General features: G+C 44.1%; 1 pseudogene; it reads left to right on the forward strand.

Moving 5' to 3' along the window:
* LOC115683574 (transcription factor GTE9-like) overlaps positions 1-17,332 on the forward strand; it is a 37,556-nt pseudogene extending 20,224 nt beyond the window's left edge.
* Positions 17,333-17,872: the final 540 nt, after the last annotated feature.

The following is a 17,872-nucleotide window of genomic DNA, read 5'->3' on the forward strand; positions in this document are numbered from 1 at the left end:
TGGTCGAATTTGAGGATGTCACAACTCTTCCCCTCTTAAAGAAATTTCGTCCTCGAAATTTACAAATAACCATACTATTCAAAAAGATGGGGGTGTTGATGCCTCATTACTTCTTCGCTTTCCCAAGTTGCTCCTTCCGTTCCGTGGTGTTGCCAAATCACCTTGACCAATGAAATCGTCTTGTTCCGTAGCACGTGTTCCTTTCTATCCTCAATCCGTACCGGTCTTTCCACATACGACACTTTATCGTCCACGTCTATGTCTTCGTAATTCAGCACGTAGGTCGGATCAGGTTCATACTTTCTCAACATCGATACGTGAAAGACGTCATGTACTTGAGACAGTTTCGGCGGTAAAGCTAGACGATAAGCTAAGATCCCAATCCTCTCCAAAATCTCAAACGGTCCAACATATCTTGGGCTTAGCCTTCCTTTCTTGCCGAATCGTGAAGTTCCTCGCATAGGTGACACTTTGAGGAAGACGTGATAACCTACTTGGAATTCCAAAGGTCTTCGTCGTTTGTCTGCGTAGCTTTTCTGACGACTTTGAGCTGTCTTAAGCCTTTCTCTGATGACCTTAACTGCCTCAACTGATTGCTGTACCAACTCTGGACCCGTTATTCTCCTTTCTCCAACCTCATCCCAACATATTGGAGTTCTGCAGGCTCTACCATACAGCGCTTCAAATGGTGCCATTCTAATACTCTGTTGATAGCTATTGTTATAAGCGAACTCAACGAGATGCAGTTGTTCCTCCCAACTGCCCTTGAAATCCAAAACACAAGCTCGCAGCATATCCTCGAGAGTTTGAATCGTTCTCTCGGATTGACCATCCGTCTGCGGATGATAAGCTGTACTATACTGCAGCTTCGTTCCCATGGCAACTTGAAGACTTTTCCAAAATGTAGCGGTGAACTTGGGATCTCGATCCGAAGTAATCGTCACCGGTACTCCATGAAGGCGAACAATATGGCGTACATACAATTCCGCATATCTGTCCATGGTAAAGTCCTTTCGTACAGCAATGAAATGAGCAGACTTAGTCAGTCTATCCACTACGACCCAAATAGAGTCATTACCTCTCTGACTCCTTGGTAGACCCATCACGAAATCCATCGTGATGTGTTCCCATTTCCATTCTGGGATCTCAAGTGGTCGTAGCAGTCCACCTGGTTTGCAATGCTGCGCTTTCACTTGTTGGCACGTCAAGCACCTGGCTACGTGCTTGGCTACATCCACTTTCATGCCACTCCACCAATAGTGTCGACGTAGATTTTGATATATCTTGGTGCTACCTGGATGAATGCTGTACTTGCTGCGATGTGCTTCTGATAGGATCTCATCTTTGAGTTCCATATTGTCGGGTACACACAGTCGTTCGCGAAACCTTAAAGTTCCATCCTCAGTCACCTGAAAATCAGGTTTTCTTTTATCTGCATCCCCTTGCAGAATCTTCTGAATTTCAGGATCCATTAACTGCAGCGCTTTAATCTTAGCCTGAACCTCTGGCTCGATTCTTAAGGTAGCCAACAGACTTGAAAGGTGACCAACTTCAAACTTGAACTCTGAATCTCGTACTCTCTCAAGTAGAGTCCATTCCTTAATCATCAGGTGCGCGATGGCAGACTTTCGACTAAGCGCATCCGCTACTTTGTTAGCCTTTCCTGGATGATACAGGATGTCGCAGTCATAATCCTTGAGAAGTTCCATCCATCGGCGCTGTCTCATATTCAATTCCTTCTGAGAAAATAAGTACTTCAAACTCTGATGATCCGTGTAAATCTGAAACTTTTCACCGTATAAATAATGTCTCCAAATCTTTAGGGCAAAAATGATCGCCGCTAGCTCCAAGTCATGAGTCGGGTAGTTTAACTCATGTGGCCTTAACTGTCGGGACGCGTATGCAACTACTTTTCCATGTTGCATTAAAACGCATCCTAATTCTTTAAGTGACGCATCACTGTAAATCTCATACCCTCCAGGACCGAATGGTATCGTCAGCACTGGAGCGGTAGTTAACTTGTGCTTGAGTTCTTGAAAACTCCTCTCACACTTATCCGTCCATTCGAACTTTGCTTCCTTCTTCAATAGATGTGTCATAGGAGTAGCGATCGCAGAGAACCTTTCTACGAATCGCCTGTAGTAGCCAGCCAGACCTAGAAAACTCCTAATCTCCGTTACCGTTGTCGGTCTCGGCCAGTTCATAACTGCCTCAATCTTTGTTGGATCCACAGAGATTCCTTCACCAGAGATCACATGACCAAGAAAAGCTACTCGACTGAGCCAGAACTCACACTTACTAAACTTGGCGTAAAGTGCGTGTTCTCTTAAGGTTAGTAAAATCATCCTCAAGTGTTGCTCGTGCTCCTCAGGGCTCTTTGAATACACAAGTATGTCGTCAATGAATACTATGACAAATTGATCCAAATATGCTTTGAACACCCTGTTCATTAAGTCCATAAAAATAGCTGGGGCATTAGTCAATCCAAACGGCATCACCGTAAACTCGTAGTGACCATACCGAGTCCGAAATGCTGTCTTCGGTATATCCTCCTTCTTAATTCTCAATTGATGATAGCCTGTCCTCAAGTCTATCTTGGAAAATACCGACGCCCCTTGCAGTTGATCGAATAGGTCATCTATCCTTGGCAACGGATATTTGTTCTTGATGGTCACCTGATTCAACTGTCGATAGTCGATACACAAACGTAACGAACCATCTTTCTTCCTCACGAATAATACAGGTGCTCCCCAAGGTGATGCACTAGGGCGAATGAATCCTTTATCTAGCAACTCTTGCATCTGTACCTTCAATTCCTTCAGTTCTGATAATGCCATTCTGTAAGGCGCTCTAGAAATTGGCTCTGTCCCAGGAGCCAACTCGATTATAAATTCTATCTCTCTTTCAGGTGGTAATCCCGGTAATTCATTCGGAAAGACATCTGGAAAATCACGCACCACAGCTATGTCCTCCATTCTTGGTTCTTCAACCAATGAATTAACTACGGTCGCTAGATAACCTTGGCATCCATCATCCAATAGCCTAGTTCCCTCAACCGACGAAATCAAAGGGATCGAGGTTCCTCCTCTGCTTCCCACAAACTCGTAACTGGTACGATTCAATGGATTTAACTGAATTACCTTACGGTAACAATCCATTATAGCTCGTTGCTTAGTGAGCCAATCCATTCCGATTATGACATCAAAGTCATACATCGCTATGACCGGTAAATCTATCAATTCCTCTCTACCACAAATAACTATTTTACAGTCTAGACATCCTACTGTAACTAACATTTCCTCTTTTAGTGGAGTGGTAACATGAAGAACTACATCCAAAGGTTTCGGTTTAAGCCCCACTAATCTGACAAATTGTTCAGAGATGAATGAATGCGAAGCTCCCGGGTCAAATAGTGCATATGCAGCATAATCTTGAAGAGAGACCGTACCTGTGACCACACCAGGCGAATCTTCCGCCTCCTTTCTGGCCATAGCATATACTCTTCCCTGCGCCTGTGGCCGATTTAGGTGATTTTGCGAAGCATTGCTAGCTTGTTGCCCCACTTGGGTTTGTTGAGATGGCATCCTCTGACGGGGACAGTTCCTCGAATAATGGCCTTGTTGGCCGCGAGTTAAAGCACGTCAGCATCACTTGTCTTGTTTGGGCAAGGGCCGTTCCCATGCCTTTTCCCACAAAATCGACACGCGGCATTGGAGTTGTATGCCGGTTTCCCAACGCCACTCTTCTTGTTGGGTGGAATAGGATACCTTCCTCCAATCATCGGTCCCTTCCCGAATCGACGATTATCCCGATTAGGTACAAACCGCGATCCAGATGCGGCTGTACGTTCTGCCATGTTCCTCTCAATCAGCTGAGCCCGTTCATACAGTTCATCATAATTCTTCAGGTTCAAGGGCACTAGTTGATCCTTGATTTCCGGTTTCAGACCATCCCGGAATCTCCTTGCTTTATCGATCGGTTCTTCGACTAATCTCGGGGCATACTTTGACAGCTCGGCGAACCTCGCCTCGTACTGATCAACTGACAGATGATTCTGACCAAGTTGTTGGAACTCAGCCATCTTCCGCTCTCTTGCGCAGTCTGAGAAGTATTTCCCGTTAAACGCTTCCACGAAGGCATTCCACCCTGGAACCGTACCTTCAGGAAAGACTCTTCTTTGAGTGGCTTCCCACCAAGTGCTAGCGTTACCCTGCAGCTGGTAAACCGCTAACGTCACCTTTTCTTCTTCAGAACACCGAAGTAAGGCGAAACCTTTTTCCAATTCTCTAACCCAGAGAGTTGCTGCTTCTGGATCACCTACGCCAGAGAACTTCGGCGGCTTTAGCTTCAGAAATTGTTCGACCAGCTTATGCATTGGTCGATCCCCAATCCCGATCCCGCTAACGGGACATCAACGGGTGCGGCGGCGAGAACAGCAGAGCTGCAGCTTGGTCCCGAGCTCGCGCCCTACCAAAGTCTCTAGGGCTTGCATAATCCTATCTAACCGGGATCCTCTTGAGCCCTTCCTCCAGCACTCAATTTGATTTAAAGCTGCCCTTCTCCTAGGAATCCTTTGCTCGGATTGCTCATCTCGCAGATTCTCACGAAACCGCTTTCCAATTCCAACAAGGAATTAGAAGTCATGAACAACCCGCTTCTAACAATAAAATCAAGTAATCAAGCACGGGCACAAGACGTTTTCCTAGCTAACTATCCCAAAACTCATCGCACCTTATCACTCCAGGTATCGACCAAACTTGGATCGAGCTAACCATGCTCTGATACCACTTAAACAGGGATGTCACGCCCCGACCCTCGAGCGCACTAACATCCCACCAAGGTCGTTATAAATGCGTCGTCCCAGGATGCAACGCCGACCCAATCGAATTACTAACGATTAAACACATGCGGAAGCGAATTAAAAACTCCCAATCATAACAACGGGATAGTCAGGAAAACACACCTCAATTCAAACAACATCATAGCAATACATCGGGTTAATATATTACAAGAACACCACGCGGACCTTCCCGATTACACGAGCAGTGCGGGTTTAACCTAGCTCCTCTATCTACGAGGATAACCTCAAAAAAGTGTTCTCCCTCAAAAAGCCGGTTCCCAAGGAACGGTACGTGTACTCATATCGGATGACCTGAAAAGTGGTTAACAACAACGAATGAGATAAATCTCAGCGAGTTCACGACCTAAGCCTCGACTAGGAGGTCAACTCATCTCGGATGTACCTAACACATGCAATACATCGATGGCAGACAACTCAATATAGAACATACAGGTACTTCACAATACAATCACAGGCAACCTTACCTTGCCCTGGGCACATGCACACGCCCTGTACGTTATGATTCACCGTATGCCATAATAATGCAATAAGCATATAATACAATCAGAATACGCATCAATTTTCTCAAGTACAATGCATTCATACGTGTCCTGATTATAAAGTGAAACCGCTTCGGCCCGTCCCATAACGTGTCTAACAATTTCATTCCATAATCAAGCGCAATGCTACCACAATTTTTCACGCGTATTCCAATTACTACAGCCACACCAGGGGCTACAGCACAACCCGCGATATTCGCATCAGGTTGGCGCTCTTCCGGTATATCCGGGCATCGTCCCGCCCCATCGGGCACGGCATCGTCTCACCCAACCACAATGACGGCATATCCCATAAATGGGTTCATTCCGAATCCGATTCGCGAATGACTACGTCTCCCCTGCTACCAGCGACGGCTTCCAATTACCAAATTGGGGACACCCGTTAGGGCCACGGCCAAACCCTAGGTTGGCGGTCATCCGGTATACGGTTTTCCGATATAACCGGGCACGAAAGGAACCTTTAGGTGATCATGCACACATAGCAACACTCAGGTTCCATCATTATAATTTTCAATAGCCAATGCAAACATAATCCGTGCTAATACGTTGAAATATCCAACTTCTCCACATAAAAAAATGTACTAAAATATTCACACGTGATTATGCACATATCAATAAATTTCCAAACTTGGCATGCTTCTATATTCAAGTATACACAACATAATTCTCACATAAAACTTAACAAATAAACCCGACACCTCAGGGTTTATTAATTAAATACCCGACATGCTATACTCAAAATTAACCAAACAATTCAATTTGGCATACAAACCAATATATAAGGCAAATTCTAACTTAGGCATCACAATTTAAGCCTAAAATAAACACAATTTAATTTCGGAATTTCCACAAAAATATTAATAAAATAATAATATTTTTAATTCCGAAAATTAATAAAATATTATTATTTAATTTCCGAAAATTAATAAAATAATAATATAATTAATCCAATAGATTATCACTAATCCCTAATCAATTAGTACTAAGCACAATTAACTTAAACTAATCCGCTCTAATGAAGTTTAACCTACTAAGCAAGGGATTAGGGCGATAACTCACCCGTTTAAAATTCCGGAGACACCGGTGCGTCGGCGGCGGCGAGGGCTACGCTTTGCACGGTCCGGAATCGACACGGAAAGACGACGACGACCGGGTCTCGGCTGGACAGCAGCCACGTAACCGGTTTGGCTTCGGTGAGGCGATTTGGCGACGAAAACGGCACGGACGGGTTGCGCACGGCGGCGGGGAGTCACGGCGTGGCTGTTGGTTGCTCCACGGCAGCAACACAGCAGCAACACAACAGCAAGGGGGCTGTTCTGTTTGCTCAGCCGAAGGAACAACAAAAAAAAAGAGAAAAGGGGAAGTTGCCGTGGAAGAGGAAAAAGGAGAGAGAGAGGAATGGACGCGGGAGGGAGAAGAGAGGGAACAAGAGAGATATTTCTCTTCTTTAATGCATGCCCTATAAGTCTTCATCATCATTCCCCCACATAAATGCCAAACCCCAAAGTCTTCTTCATCATTTCTTTGGTTTCTTTGTCATAAATGCAAGAAGGGTATTTTGGTAATTTCACAAGGTATAAAAATACTTATACGCGTATACGAGCTAGAATTTCGTACGGGCTCGTATAACCGAATTTGGGCTCAAACGGATTATGAATGGGCTTGAAAATGCTAATGGGCTCAAACTTGGGCTTGAATTGCAATTGGGCCTGAAATTGGATTCAATGGGCTAAATTGGGCCACTTGGGTTTGCCTTGGGCCCATGTGGCCGAATCACATTGGGCTTGAGGCCCAATGTGCCTTCGTCTGGCCCACTTCCTCGTGGGCTCAAATTCTCGGCCCGTTAAATCCTTTTCCGAGAATGTCGAGCAAACCGATAAACGAGCAAATCAATGAGGCGGTGTCCAATAATTTAGTTTTGAAATCCTCGAAGATTCGACATCCAAATTCGGATTCTAATTCGTGGTAAAAATCAATCAATTGCGACTTTAGTATATCTCAAACTAACGGGCGGCTTTTAGGAGTTACGCGGTCGACCCGTGGTTGATTCGGTATCAAACCACGTTTAAGTTTTCTCGAATCATGGATGATCTCGATTGTCATGTAATTGCGAGGGATCAATCGTCAGTTCCAAAGTACGCGATCATCAGTCAATGGGTTTAGGATCGTTCGCAATACATACAACGGTCAAACGGAATCACCCGCGATCCGATTGTATGCTATTGGCGAATCATTCTATAACCATCCCTTGATCGGTCTATAATGGCTCAAAATTGTCCCTCGTCAATCCTTATGGTCGAATTGTCAATCCCTGATCGAGTTTTCAGGTCGTGCGTATTTAATTCCTTAACAGCCTTTCCCAATCGGTTAGTCTCTCATGAGTGATCAATTCAGAGCGAGAATTACTAATAGTGCATCGATTAAAATCATCATTTCATTACATTCCGAATATGGTCGAATTTGAGGATGTCACAACTCTTCCCCTCTTAAAGAAATTTCGTCCTCGAAATTTACAAATAACCATACTATTCAAAAAGATGGGGGTGTTGATGCCTCATTACTTCTTCGCTTTCCCAAGTTGCTCCTTCCGTTCCGTGGTGTTGCCAAATCACCTTGACCAATGAAATCGTCTTGTTCCGTAGCACGTGTTCCTTTCTATCCTCAATCCGTACCGGTCTTTCCACATACGACACTTTATCGTCCACGTCTATGTCTTCGTAATTCAGCACGTGGGTCGGATCAGGTTCATACTTTCTCAACATCGATACGTGAAAGACGTCATGTACTTGAGACAGTTTCGGCGGTAAAGCTAGACGATAAGCTAAGATCCCAATCCTCTCCAAAATCTCAAACGGTCCAACATATCTTGGGCTTAGCCTTCCTTTCTTGCCGAATCGTGAAGTTCCTCGCATAGGTGACACTTTGAGGAAGACGTGATCACCTACTTGGAATTCCAAAGGTCTTCGTCGTTTGTCTGCGTAGCTTTTCTGACGACTTTGAGCTGTCTTAAGCCTTTCTCTGATGACCTTAACTGCCTCAACTGATTGCTGTACCAACTCTGGACCCGTTATTCTCCTTTCTCCAACCTCATCCCAACATATTGGAGTTCTGCAGGCTCTACCATACAGCGCTTCAAATGGTGCCATTCTAATACTCTGTTGATAGCTATTGTTGTAAGCGAACTCAACGAGATGCAGTTGTTCCTCCCAACTGCCCTTGAAATCCAAAACACAAGCTCGCAGCATATCCTCGAGAGTTTGAATCGTTCTCTCGGATTGACCATCCGTCTGCGGATGATAAGCTGTACTATACTGCAGCTTCGTTCCCATGGCAACTTGAAGACTTTTCCAAAATGTAGCGGTGAACTTGGGATCTCGATCCGAAGTAATCGTCACCGGTACTCCATGAAGGCGAACAATATGGCGTACATACAATTCCGCATATCTGTCCATGGTAAAGTCCTTTCGTACAGCAATGAAATGAGCAGACTTAGTCAGTCTATCCACTACGACCCAAATAGAGTCATTACCTCTCTGACTCCTTGGTAGACCCATCACGAAATCCATCGTGATGTGTTCCCATTTCCATTCTGGGATCTCAAGTGGTCGTAGCAGTCCACCTGGTTTGCAATGCTGCGCTTTCACTTGTTGGCACGTCAAGCACCTGGCTACGTGCTTGGCTACATCCACTTTCATGCCACTCCACCAATAGTGTCGACGTAGATTTTGATATATCTTGGTGCTACCTGGATGAATGCTGTACTTGCTGCGATGTGCTTCTGATAGGATCTCATCTTTGAGTTCCATATTGTCGGGTACACACAGTCGTTCGCGAAACCTTAAAGTTCCATCCTCAGTCACCTGAAAATCAGGTTTTCTTTTATCTGCATCCCCTTGCGGAATCTTTCGAATTTCGGGATCCATTAAACTGCACGCTTTAATCTTAGCTTGAACCTCGGCTCGATTCTTAAGGTAGCCAACAGACTTGAAAGGTGACCAACTTCAAACTTGAACTCTGAATCTCGTACTCTCTCAAGTAGAGTCCATTCCTTAATCATCAGGTGCGCGATGGCAGACTTTCGACTAAGCGCATCCGCTACTTTGTTAGCCTTTCCTGGATGATACGGGATGTCGCGATCATAATCCTTGAGAAGTTCCATCCATCGGCGCTGTCTCATATTCAATTCCTTCGAGAAAATAAGTACTTCAAACTCTGATGATCCGTGTAAATCTGAAACTTTTCACCGTATAAATAATGTCTCCAAATCTTTAGGGCAAAAATGATCGCCGCTAGCTCCAAGTCATGAGTCGGGTAGTTTAACTCATGTGGCCTTAACTGTCGGGACGCGTATGCAACTACTTTTCCATGTTGCATTAAAACGCATCCTAATTCTTTAAGTGACGCATCACTGTAAATCTCATACCCTCCAGGACCGAATGGTATCGTCAGCACTGGAGCGGTAGTTAACTTGTGCTTGAGTTCTTGAAAACTCCTCTCACACTTATCCGTCCATTCGAACTTTGCTTCCTTCTTCAATAGATGTGTCATAGGAGTAGCGATCGCAGAGAACCTTTCTACGAATCGCCTGTAGTAGCCAGCCAGACCTAGAAAACTCCTAATCTCCGTTACCGTTGTCGGTCTCGGCCAGTTCATAACTGCCTCAATCTTTGTTGGATCCACAGAGATTCCTTCACCAGAGATCACATGACCAAGAAAAGCTACTCGACTGAGCCAGAACTCACACTTACTAAACTTGGCGTAAAGTGCGTGTTCTCTTAAGGTTAGTAAAATCATCCTCAAGTGTTGCTCGTGCTCCTCAGGGATCTTCGAATACACCAGTATGTCGTCAATGAATACTATGACAAATTGATCCAAATATGCTTTGAACACCCTGTTCATTAAGTCCATAAAAATAGCTGGGGCATTAGTCAATCCAAACGGCATCACCGTAAACTCGTAGTGACCATACCGAGTCCGAAATGCTGTCTTTGGTATATCCTCCTTCTTAATTCTCAATTGATGATAGCCTGTCCTCAAGTCTATCTTGGAAAATACCGACGCCCCTTGCAGTTGATCGAATAGGTCATCTATCCTTGGCAACGGATATTTGTTCTTGATGGTCACCTGATTCAACTGTCGATAGTCGATACACAAACGTAACGAACCATCTTTCTTCCTCACGAATAATACAGGTGCTCCCCAAGGTGATGCACTAGGGCGAATGAATCCTTTATCTAGCAACTCTTGCATCTGTACCTTCAATTCCTTCAGTTCTGATAATGCCATTCTGTAAGGCGCTCTAGAAATTGGCTCTGTCCCAGGAGCCAACTCGATTATAAATTCTATCTCTCTTTCAGGTGGTAATCCCGGTAATTCATTCGGAAAGACATCTGGAAAATCACGCACCACAGCTATGTCCTCCATTCTTGGTTCTTCAACCAATGAATTAACTACGGTCGCTAGATAACCTTGGCATCCATCATCCAATAGCCTAGTTCCCTCAACCGACGAAATCAAAGGGATCGAGGTTCCTCCTCTGCTTCCCACAAACTCGTAACTGGTACGATTCAATGGATTTAACTGAATTACCTTACGGTAACAATCCATTATAGCTCGTTGCTTAGTGAGCCAATCCATTCCGATTATGACATCAAAGTCATACATCGCTATGACCGGTAAATCTATCAATTCCTCTCTACCACAAATAACTATTTTACTGTCTAGACATCCTATCAGTAACTAACATTTCCTCTTTTAGTGGAGTGGTAACATGAAGAACTACATCCAAAGGTTTCGGTTTAAGCCCCACTAATCTGACAAATTGTTCAGAGATGAATGAATGCGAAGCTCCCGGGTCAAATAGTGCATATGCAGCATAATCTTGAAGAGAGACCGTACCTGTGACCACACCAGGCGAATCTTCCGCCTCCTTTCTGGCCATAGCATATACTCTTCCCTGCGCCTGTGGCCGATTTAGGTGATTTTGCGAAGCATTGCTAGCTTGTTGCCCCACTTGGGTTTGTTGAGATGGCATCCTCTGACGGGGACAGTTCCTCGAATAATGGCCTTGTTGGCCGCAGTTAAAGCACGTCACTGTCATCACTGTCTTGTTTGGGCAAGGGCCGTTCCCATGCCTTTTCCCACAAAATCGACACGCGGCATTGGAGTTGTATGCCGGTTTCCCAACGCCACTCTTCTTGTTGGGTGGAATAGGATACCTTCCTCCAATCATCGGTCCCTTCCCGAATCGACGATTATCCCGATTAGGTACAAACCGCGATCCAGATGCGGCTGTACGTTCTGCCATGTTCCTCTCAATCAGCTGAGCCCGTTCATACAGTTCATCATAATTCTTCAGGTTCAAGGGCACTAGTTGATCCTTGATTTCCGGTTTCAAACCATCCCGGAATCTCCTTGCTTTATCGATCGGTTCTTCGACTAATCTCGGGGCATACTTTGACAGCTCGGCGAACCTCGCCTCGTACTGATCAACTGACAGATGATTCTGACCAAGTTGTTGGAACTCAGCCATCTTCCGCTCTCTTGCGCAGTCTGAGAAGTATTTCCCGTTAAACGCTTCCACGAAGGCATTCCACCCTGGAACCGTACCTTCAGGAAAGACTCTTCTTTGAGTGGCTTCCCACCAAGTGCTAGCGTTACCCTGCAGCTGGTAAACCGCTAACGTCACCTTTTCTTCTTCAGAACACCGAAGTAAGGCGAAACCTTTTTCCAATTCTCTAACCCAGAGAGTTGCTGCTTCTGGATCACCTACGCCAGAGAACTTCGGCGGCTTTAGCTTCAGAAATTGTTCGACCAGCTTATGCATTGGTCGATCCCCAATCCCGATCCCAGCTAACGGGACATCAACAGGTGCGGCGGCAGGAACAGCAGCAGCTGCAGCTTGGTCCTGAGCTCGCTGCCCTACCAAAGTCTCTAGGGCTTGCATAATCCTATCTAACCTGGGATCCTCTTGAGCCCTTCCTCCAGTACCAATTTGATTTAAAGCTGCCCTTCTCCTAGGAATCCTTTGCTCAGGATTGCTCATCTCGCAGGATTCTCACAGAAACCTGCTTTCCAATTCCAACAAGGAATTAGAAGTCATGAACAACCCGCTTCTAACAATAAAATCAAGTAATCAAGCACAGGCACAAGACGTTTTCCTAGCTAACTATCCCAAAACTCATCGCACCTTATCACTCCAGGTATCGACCAAACTTGGATCGAGCTAACCATGCTCTGATACCACTTAAACAGGGATGTCACGCCCCGACCCTCGAGCGCACTAACATCCCACCAAGGTCGTTATAAATGCGTCGTCCCAGGATGCAACGCCGACCCAATCGAATTACTAACGATTAAACACATGCGGAAGCGAATTAAAAACTCCCAATCATAACAACGGGGATAGTCGGGAAAACACACCTCAATTCAAACAACATCATCAGCAATACATCGGGTTAATATATTACAAGAACACCACGCGGACCTTCCCGATTACAACTGAACAGTACGGGTTAACCTAGCTCCTCTATCTACGAGGATAACCTCAAAAAGTGTTCTCCCTCAAAAGCCGGTTCCCAAGGAACGGTACGTGTACTCATATCGGATGACCTGAAAAGTGGTTAACAACAACGAATGAGATAAATCTCAGCGAGTTCACGACCTAAGCCTCGACTAGGAGGTCAACTCATCTCGGATGTACCTAACACATGCAATACATCGATGGCAGACAACTCAATATAGAACATACAGGTACTTCACAACACAATCACAGGCAACCTTACCTTGCCCTGGGCACATGCACACGCCCTGTACGTTATGATTCACCGTATGCCATAATAATGCAATAAGCATATAATACAATCAGAATACGCATCAATTTTCTCAAGTACAATGCATTCATACGTGTCCTGATTATAAAGTGAAACCGCTTCGGCCCGTCCCATAACGTGTCTAACAATTTCATTCCATAATCAAGCGCAATGCTACCACAATTTTTCACGCGTATTCCAATTACTACAGCCACACCAGGGGCTACAGCACAACCCGCGATATTCGCATCAGGTTGGCGCTCTTCCGGTATATCCGGGCATCGTCCCGCCCCATCGGGCACGGCATCGTCTCACCCAACCACAATGACGGCATATCCCATAAATGGGTTCATTCCGAATCCGATTCGCGAATGACTACGTCTCCCCTGCTACCAGCGACGGCTTCCAATTACCAAATTGGGGACACCCGTTAGGGCCACGGCCAAACCCTAGGTTGGCGGTCATCCGGTATACGGTTTTCCGATATAACCGGGCACGAAAGGAACCTTTAGGTGATCATGCACACATAGCAACACTCAGGTTCCATCATTATAATTTTCAATAGCCAATGCAAACATAATCCGTGCTAATACGTTGAAATATCCAACTTCTCCACATAAAAAAAATGTACTAAAATATTCACACGTGATTATGCACATATCAATAAATTTCCAAACTTGGCATGCTTCTATATTCAAGTATACACAACATAATTCTCACATAAAACTTAACAAATAAACCCGACACCTCAGGGTTTATTAATTAAATACCCGACATGCTATACTCAAAATTAACCAAACAATTCAATTTGGCATACAAACCAATATATAAGGCAAATTCTAACTTAGGCATCACAATTTAAGCCTAAAATAAACACAATTTAATTTCGGAATTTCCACAAAAATATTAATAAAATAATAATATTTTTAATTCCGAAAATTAATAAAATATTATTATTTAATTTCCGAAAATTAATAAAATAATAATATAATTAATCCAATAGATTATCACTAATCCCTAATCAATTAGTACTAAGCACAATTAACTTAAACTAATCCGCTCTAATGAAGTTTAACCTACTAAGCAAGGGATTAGGGCGATAACTCACCCGTTTAAAATTCCGGAGACACCGGTGCGTCGGCGGCGGCGAGGGCTACGCTTTGCACGGTCCGGAATCGACACGGAAAGACGACGACGACTGGGTCTCGGCTGGACAGCAGCCACAGAACCGGTTTGGCTTCGGTGAGGCGATTTGGCGACGAAAACGGCACGGACGGGTTGCGCACGGCGGCGGGGAGTCACGGCGTGGCTGTTGGTTGCTCCACGGCAGCAACACAGCAGCAACACAACAGCAAGGGGGCTGTTCTGTTTGCTCAGCCGAAGGAACAACAAAAAAAAAAGAGAAAAGGGGAAGTTGCCGTGGAAGAGGAAAAAGGAGAGAGAGAGGAATGGACGCGGGAGGGAGAAGAGAGGGAACAAGAGAGATATTTCTCTTCTTTAATGCATGCCCTATAAGTCTTCATCATCATTCCCCCCACATAAATGCCAAACCCCCAAAGTCTTCTTCATCATTTCTTTGGTTTCTTTGTCATAAATGCAAGAAGGGTATTTTGGTAATTTCACAAGGTATAAAAATACTTATACGCGTATACGAGCTAGAATTTCGTACGGGCTCGTATAACCGAATTTGGGCTCAAACGGATTATGAATGGGCTTGAAAATGCTAATGGGCTCAAACTTGGGCTTGAATTGCAATTGGGCCTGAAATTGGATTCAATGGGCTAAATTGGGCCACTTGGGTTTGCCTTGGGCCCATGTGGCCGAATCACATTGGGCTTGAGGCCCAATGTGCCTTCGTCTGGCCCACTTCCTCGTGGGCTCAAATTCTCGGCCCGTTAAATCCTTTTCCGAGAATGTCGAGCAAACCGATAAACGAGCAAATCAATGAGGCGGTGTCCAATAATTTAGTTTTGAAATCCTCGAAGATTCGACATCCAAATTCGGATTCTAATTCGTGGTAAAAATCAATCAATTGCGACTTTAGTATATCTCAAACTAACGGGCGGCTTTTAGGAGTTACGCGAATTCGACCCGTGGTTGATTCGGTATCAAACCACGTTTAAGTTTTCTCGAATCATGGATGATCTCGATTGTCATGTAATTGCGAGGGATCAATCGTCAGTTCCAAAGTACGCGATCATCAGTCAATGGGTTTAGGATCGTTCGCAATACATACAACGGTCAAACGGAATCACCCGCGATCCGATTGTATGCTATTGGCGAATCATTCTATAACCATCCCTTGATCGGTCTATAATGGCTCAAAATTGTCCCTCGTCAATCCTTATGGTCGAATTGTCAATCCCTGATCGAGTTTTCAGGTCGTGCGTATTTAATTCCTTAACAGCCTTTCCCAATCGGTTAGTCTCTCATGAGTGATCAATTCAGAGCGAGAATTACTAATAGTGCATCGATTAAAATCATCATTTCATTACATTCCGAATATGGTCGAATTTGAGGATGTCACAAGAACCATGATAAGGCTCTTGTAGATTTGTTTCCCAATGACTGTGGTGCCGCTTGGGGCAAAAAAAGAAAAATAATGTTCTGTTGCCATTGATTGGCCTGAGGCAATGCATTTTGCATTAGTTTTTCCGGTGGTCATAAATGGTGAAATGTAATGTTAAGTTAACACAAATTTAGTGACGTGTTTCATATGGGAATGCTTTCATAGCAATAATACTGTGCTAATTTAGTTCATCATTACCAACAATTTATTATGATTAATGTGCCAGTCAGTAGATGAAAATATGTTAAAAAGGATATAGCATTGGCACACAGCATGTGTAAACGAAAGTAAAACAATTACTAACAATGGGAAGTTTATGAAGGTGGAGGGATGAGAACTTTTGCTGGAACTGCTTACCCTTCATGAGTGCAGCATTAGGCACTTCCATTAATCACTTCATTCTTATAGAATGATTGGTAATTTTTGTTAACCAAGTAATTTGTTGGCGTAATAATACTGATGCGAAATCCTGATCCATCAAATGATCAAATGAGTCATCAATTCCAAACAAGTTTGGCTGTCAAATTATGATATGAGACCTCTTATTGATTAAGCTAACTCAGTGTGTAGCTGGACAACTCAATTTCCCAAGATTTCCCTGGTCTTGTGAAAGCTCTTCTTTCCTTGACGGACATTCTTTCCACAAGAGACTATTCTGCTGCCACGATAGGTCTGAACTCTATTTTGGTAGAGAGAATATGTGAACCTTTGTCAGTCCATTGTCCATATACTTCAGATCTGATTGTCTGAATGTAATCCCCAAATATGTTGCTTTTGGTTTTGGCATGTAATGTCGTAGTTTCCGTTCATTACAGATATTGGAATTAGAACGGTTATTGGAATTTCATTGCTGTTCCAACAACTCGTATTGTGGTGATTAACAATTTTGTCTTCTTACAATGCAGAAAAAGCAACGATTGAAGCTCAGATCAGAGCAGCAGAAGCTGCTGCGCGAATGAGAGCAGAGGCTGAAGGCAGAATGCAAAGGGAGAGAGAGGGAAGCTGCTCGAATTTCACTTCAAAAGGTTTAACTCTTCGACTTGTTTCTTCATGGGTGGTCAAAACTGAAAAAAAGTATTTGTATTCAACACTGATGGGCGTGAAATTGTTTAATCCTGCGTTCAGATGGAAAAGACTGTCGACTTAGAGGAAAATCTCGAGATTTTGAAGGAACTTGAGATGTTGAGTGAGTGTTCCGGTTCATCACCTCGTCTTGCTGACGTTGATGATGGATCTGAAATCAGGACTGTTTGATGGGGCTCACTATAAGAATCCGCTGGAGCGCTTAGGATTGTTTATGAAGGACAAGTTTTTGGGAGACGACGATGATGAGAAAATTTTGATTGGGGAGGAGGGTGAGATTCTTTCGTAGTTGACATTCGTAGTTCCAATGGGGTTGCAGTTGATCTCAGTGTTTTTTCTCAATTGTTATGAGCTCTTTTGAGCTACGATAGAGCTAAATGTTGCTGTAAATCAATCCCTTTTCTGGTGGAAATACAGAGGTAGTGATTTGGTGATTAAATGCTACGTGTGAGGGAGCTTGTTTGTTGGATGTCTTGTGTCGTGGCTGATTTTAGTAAAGCGCGTCGTGCGGTGTAAAAGTGGAGACTTTGGCGTAATGCGAATGATGTATTGGCCCTTCGTTGAAGTGACTCAGAATTTTCATTCATAAGTATCAGCATCTGACTGTACTCTAGTTTTATTTGCGCAACCATAGAAAAGAGGTAGTAAACTACTTGCAGAGCATGTGGTGGCTGCTGGTGAATCAGTCCTAGAACTATAACCAAGCAGAAGAAGATTTGGCCCCCTAGAAGGCTAGAAAGGCAGTCTGATAAGAACGTGGAACGAGCTGAAATGTAAATAAGATGGATTTTGAGTCATCGTTTCCTTCCGCTCTGTGTTCAATTTGAGAAGTGTTTGGCAATTTGACAATAATGCCCTGATATGTTATTAACAGAGTTGTCCCATCACGTGATGTACTTGTTAGTCACCCTGGAATTGTCACAAACTTGGGAACAACCTCAACCATGTCACTCAGTAATTCATGTTGAATCTTAATGGACGTTTTGATCAGTATGGAGAAAGAGAAAGG

This window comes from Syzygium oleosum, unplaced genomic scaffold (assembly GCF_021117445.2).
Source record: "Syzygium oleosum isolate NSW1041296 unplaced genomic scaffold, Sole_v2.1 Sole_v2.01, whole genome shotgun sequence".
NCBI classification, from domain to species: Eukaryota; Viridiplantae; Streptophyta; class Magnoliopsida; order Myrtales; family Myrtaceae; genus Syzygium; species Syzygium oleosum.